We start from the raw sequence: 5,510 nt of genomic DNA on the forward strand, positions 1-5,510 counted from the left end.
CAACCCGGTCTCACGGTGGTTTGTGAAATAGTTGAAACCCACCTAAAAACTACCAGCTAAAAGTTCATGAAGATATTTCATGTTATGCAGGAGTTAAAAGTTAATTTGAATAAATTAGTAGAATCTGCAAGGAAATAAATATGTTGAACATTTCATTTATTTAAAAATAAATAAACAAGGGGATAAAATAAGTGTTTAATGAGATAATATGAATTTGCTATTTCACTGTGCAATCAGACACAAATGGTCAAGCTAAGTCATTTATTGAGTCATTTATTTTTATATTTATATCTGAGTCGTTATTTGCGACACTTTACAGCAGTTGACAAGCACTTGGTGGTACTCAAGGTGGCAGCAAACGTGTTCCTCAACAATTTAAATCCCTAAATGCACCTAAAGTTTTATATTTCACCTTCCATTTAGGAGAAACGGCTATTTTGAAGAAAGAACTACAACTTCCAGGAGCGTTACAATACGACGTGATTGGACACGCCATGAAATATGTAGTTCTTCATGGGGTTTACATCTAGGCTTGTGTTTTAATAAACTAAAATAAACGGATTGAAGTACTGACAAATGTGCTACTGTTAAAGTATAATACGTGTACTATGAAAGAAGTGTAACAGAGTACATCGTATTGTGGTATTTTTTGTGTTTTTATTAGACCAGCAGTGTTTGGGGGAAATTTGCGCTCATTGCTAAGGGTGTGGCTGTTGTGGGCCTCATCTCCCACAATGACGAGCAGGCCTACAGGATGGAGGTCATCCACCTGGAGAACTGGTGCCAGGAGAATAATCTCCTGCTGAATGTCAACAAAACTAAGGAACTGATTGTGGATTTCAGCAGCAAACAGCAGAGGCTCTTCCATCCACTCTGCATCAGTGGGTCTGAGGATGAAAGAGTGGACAGCTTTAAATACCTCGGTGTGACAATCACACAGGACCTGTCTTGGTCACTTCACATAAAAACCACTGTGAAGACGGCAGACAGCGTCTCTTCTACCTCAGACGCCTGAGAGACTTCAAGCTCCCGCTCACAGTGCTCAGGAGCTTCTACACCTGCACCACTGAGAGCATCCTGTGCAGGAGTATCATCACCTGGATGGGCAGCAGCACCCAGCAGTGGATGCTGATGCAAAATACATTTTACTGCACATTGTACTGTGTATAAATGTGTATGAGACAAATAAAGCTGATGTTGATCTCTCTTGTAGACTTAATAGCACATTTGATATTGTTGCATTAGTTTCACAAGTTAAAGTAAAAAAATAAAAATAAATACACTGCTCAAATGCAAAAAAAACAAAAACACAACAGTAACTCAACTGTAATTATTAGCACTCATATGTTTTTTTTACTTATTGCCATAAGATTAGATGAACTCTGAAGTCATGAAGTCTCTGTCTAACCCAACTACAGGGCCTAATGTTCTTAACAATAATGAACATCACCTGGAACTCATTAGTCTCAGCTCAGGTTCCAAGTGTTAAAATGTAGGCTAAGTTCATGAATTCTTCAATAGATTGTTGGTGCCCTGGGAAACAACACGGGACACAGTGAAGCAACAAAGTCTGTAGGTCTACACAAGGATTTAACAGTGTCAGTGGAGAAAGAAACAAACCTCTGCTGCGTTTAGTTTAATGTTGGCAGCAGAGAGCATTGTGGGAGTTTAGCTGTAGCACCTGGTTGTTCCACCAGGTGCAGCCTCTTCCTGTTTAGAGACCAGAGGAGGCATCACTTCCTGGTTGGCAGGAGAGAGCATTGTGGGAGTTTAGCAGCAACGGGACCATGACAGAGCGTTCTGGAGTTCTGGCCTGTTTAACGAAGTGTGAAGGAAATATCACCCGTTTCCCTTATATCTCCTTTTAGCTGTTGGCAGATGTCATTCCAAGTTATCTTATAGATTAGAGCAGGTCACTGTTTTTGGTCTCTTTTATTTTTGTTCCATAGGCTGTCAGGAGAAGACCAAATGCAGACGAAGGCAGGTTTCAAAAACAAGCAGTGCATTTAAAGTTTACCAAAAATCCAAAACACACCAAGGTAACCAGGAACAAGTGGAAACATTCAGCGAATCTCTAGAGCAGGAACAAGACAAACACAGGAAGTACAACCGACTAAGACAGACACTGAAACAGCAGGAAAGAAACCACAAACAAAATCAAAGCCAATGACAGTGTTTACTAAACAGAAGGTTTAGGAAAATATCAGGGTTTGGTTGACACTTTGACAACAACAAGAAAATGTAGGAAGCTCAGTGTAGTGTAGGTACCAGAGCTACTTAGCAAGGTGTAAGACATGATCATGCTATGGTTTGAAGTACAATCCTTTTGCTGTACATCTGAAACTTTTACTGCATGTCTCTCCTCCATCTTCTGGGTTACCGGGGTGACAAGGCCCACCCCATCTACTATATGATTGATCGGCTGATAAGGAGGAACAGCAAAGCCATTAAAAGATATGTTCACCCAAACACTAATTTGGTAGAAAATACATTTGATTTAAACACAGCTTAAAATGCAGTTTAGATTGAAAGGAAAATAGCTTTTGGTTGACAGAACTGTTCCTGCTGAAATCAGCGCTATAATGTTGCCATGGCTACACTGAAACACAGCTACTCTGTAGAGGAAAAGGTTTGTTTTGAATGACAGATCCTGTGTCACAACATGTTAGTGTGTGATATACTTGGTAAAGCCTGATGCAACAGTACAAATACTCTGCAGGTAGCATTTTGAATGACATGTCCTCTGTCATCACATGTTCACACAAAATAGTCACACAAATGATCAGTTTGACACAAACTAGCCCTAAATGTTGCTTATTGGTCATCTTTATTATCAACAATCAGGCCTGACGTCGCCACAAATACCAACCTAATGATGGCAATTGTGTTCCTAGGATTCATTGTTCATGTGTTTTAAAATTTGTGGCAATCCATCCAGTTTGGGACATATTTTAGTGTGAACTATATCAATCAATCAATCAATCAATCAATCAATCAATCAATCAATCAAATTTTATTTGTATAGCCCTTTACAATAACCAAAAGTTACCCAAAGTGCTTTACAACACAGCCGTAAAAACAGTACATACAAGCAAATACATAAAACAGGTTTTAGACTGTGGAAAGTGCCATCATGCTGCAGGTTATTAAAATAGACCAAAACAATATAAAAAGGAAAAAATAAATAGAATAAGTGCACATAGAAAAACAGGACTGCCCTAGTCTGAATTAAAAGCCAATCTAAACAAGTGGGTCTTCAGCTTTGATTTAAAAATGCCAAGGTCAGTAGTGGTGCGAATGTCAGGGGGCAGTTTGTTCCACAGTCTGGGAGCAGTGACAGCAAAAGACCGATCGCCCCACTGAACTATAGCTGTGCACCGTCACGAACCGAATAATCAACATTGCTATCCCTGCACATGCTGATAGTAGGCCTAAAAAAGAAGAAGGAACGAGAGCTGCAGCAGTGAGGAGTTTGCCTTAGAGTGCTGCAGTATAACTGTAGTGTTGTAAAGCATTAACTCAGCTGTCTGAAGTCCTGCCCACTCTGGTGATAGAGAAGTTATCCTGGCAGAGCTGGTTGTTGGAGTTCGTCTTTCCTGCTTGGACAAAGAATGACACGTTGTCACTTCGGTAGGTAGACTGAACTGAAATATAAGTCCAAATGTATTAATATAATAATGTGTCAGTTTTGAAATTAAAATGTCTGATTGTCTTTAGGGTGGCAGCGACTGTTGAGACCATGTGAACACATCGACTACATTAACTGTTTGGAGTGAGATAAAGCTGAAGAGATACTGCCGATTCAGTCAAATATAAAACCAGACATACCCTCCAAGATGTCAGCAACTGCAACCAGTACAATAGGTAAGTGTGTAATAATACAACATTTTCATTTCACCTCATTATAAAATCTTTAGGAAATGTATTATGAATGAAATTTAGAATCAGGATGATGTTTTGATTCTGTTTGTCTCATTGACAGTTGCTCATTGCCGTGTATTCTACTTTAATGCAATTTGATTTCAAGTGAAGTTGTTGTATGTGTCTCGGCACTAAAATGAGGGTTGTCAAAGGTTTTTAAAAAAGTGCAAAAGAAATAAATATAATGTGATAAGATTTAATGTGGTAAGAGATCTGAATTATCATTCATAAAATATCTCTAAATCGAATTTACAGAAAATTTTGGATATGAATGTGTAGATTATTCCATCATTTTGGATAACAATGTGGTGGTAATAAACTATTCAGAATTTATCAATAAACATGTAAAGGGATTGGAAACCTGTGTAATTATGCTAAAATATATACTCTTTCTCATCATGTGGTGTTACTAATGTTTGTGATTTTCCAATCGGGTGTATGAGTACATCAAGACATGGACAGGTGTGTTGTCCACTTTGCTCAAAACTTTTAAACCCAGTTGTGGTGTAGTTTGACCTGACACTTAGTTGTGTGTGAATTAAACTTTAGAGAATATGAAGTTTTTTTGGTGACTGGGAGGATCGTGTGAAACAATTTAGAAATCTGATCCTTGCTAACGTGGAGAAACCTCTTGATTCAGTTATCAGTCTGTACATCAGCATATAAAGATTAATGATTCTACAGTCTGAAGGGCAGTAAAGCTGAACAAAACAGAAAATCCCATAAAATAATAAAGCAAAGAGCAAAGTATCATGATAAAGACATAATAAAAACACTGTCAGCAGAGTATGTTGGGAACTCATGCACTTTTCAGCACCTTCATGCACAACAGTGGTTATGCACACACACGTTGTGGATGTGCACAAGTAATAAGAAAGAAAAGAAAAAAAACAATGATAAAAAAAAAAATATTCTTTTATGCTTTTAAAATTGTGATTTTCACAATGCAAAAAACTTGGTATGGAAAGTGCCAGCCGCCCACATTCTTCATTTATTAGTTTTGCTCACCTGTACTTTAACTCTGTGCTGCAATACAGTAATGATGAACTTGAAACTGTGTGACTCTAGTAAAACAGAAACAACTAAGTACATGTATAAAAGCATTTGTTAATTATTTTAAGAATAAGTACCCTCCCATCAGGTCCCTGACCATTGAAGCAATGTGTAAACTAGTTTTATATTTTGGTAAAGAAGTCAATGAAATAACAAATGTTTCTGTTTCTGTGTTTGTTTGTTTTTTTGGTACACAGCAAATGAACTCAGGATTATTCTTTTTGGACAAAGTGATGACGACAAGACACGTTTATCTAACTTCATCCTGAGAAAAGACGTTTTTACACCTCTGAGAGAGTCAGGAGTTAACCGTTGTGAGGTTGGCAAGGGACAGTGCAAAAGAAGAATATTAACAGTAGTGAAAACTCCAGACGTCTTCAGTCTGTCTGTGGACACAGTGAGAGAAGAGATGAAGAGATGTGTGAGTCTCTGTTCTCCTGGACCAAATGTTCTGCTGCTGGTAGTGAAACCTTCAGATTTCACTGAAGACAACAGAAAAACTCTGAAGTTCATCCTGAGTCTGTTTGGTGAAGACG

The 5,510-nt window shown here is 38.1% G+C and overlaps 1 protein-coding gene across 1 annotated transcript in view; it reads right to left on the reverse strand.

Moving 5' to 3' along the window:
- Positions 1 to 5,510, reverse strand: part of LOC103370436 (E3 ubiquitin-protein ligase TRIM33) — a 12,004-nt gene that overhangs the window by 5,393 nt on the left and 1,101 nt on the right. The window lies entirely within an intron of this gene.

The sequence above is a fragment of the Stegastes partitus genome, unplaced genomic scaffold (assembly GCF_000690725.1).
Source record: "Stegastes partitus isolate 25-593 unplaced genomic scaffold, Stegastes_partitus-1.0.2 Scaffold1424, whole genome shotgun sequence".
Classification (NCBI taxonomy): Eukaryota; Metazoa; Chordata; class Actinopteri; family Pomacentridae; genus Stegastes; species Stegastes partitus.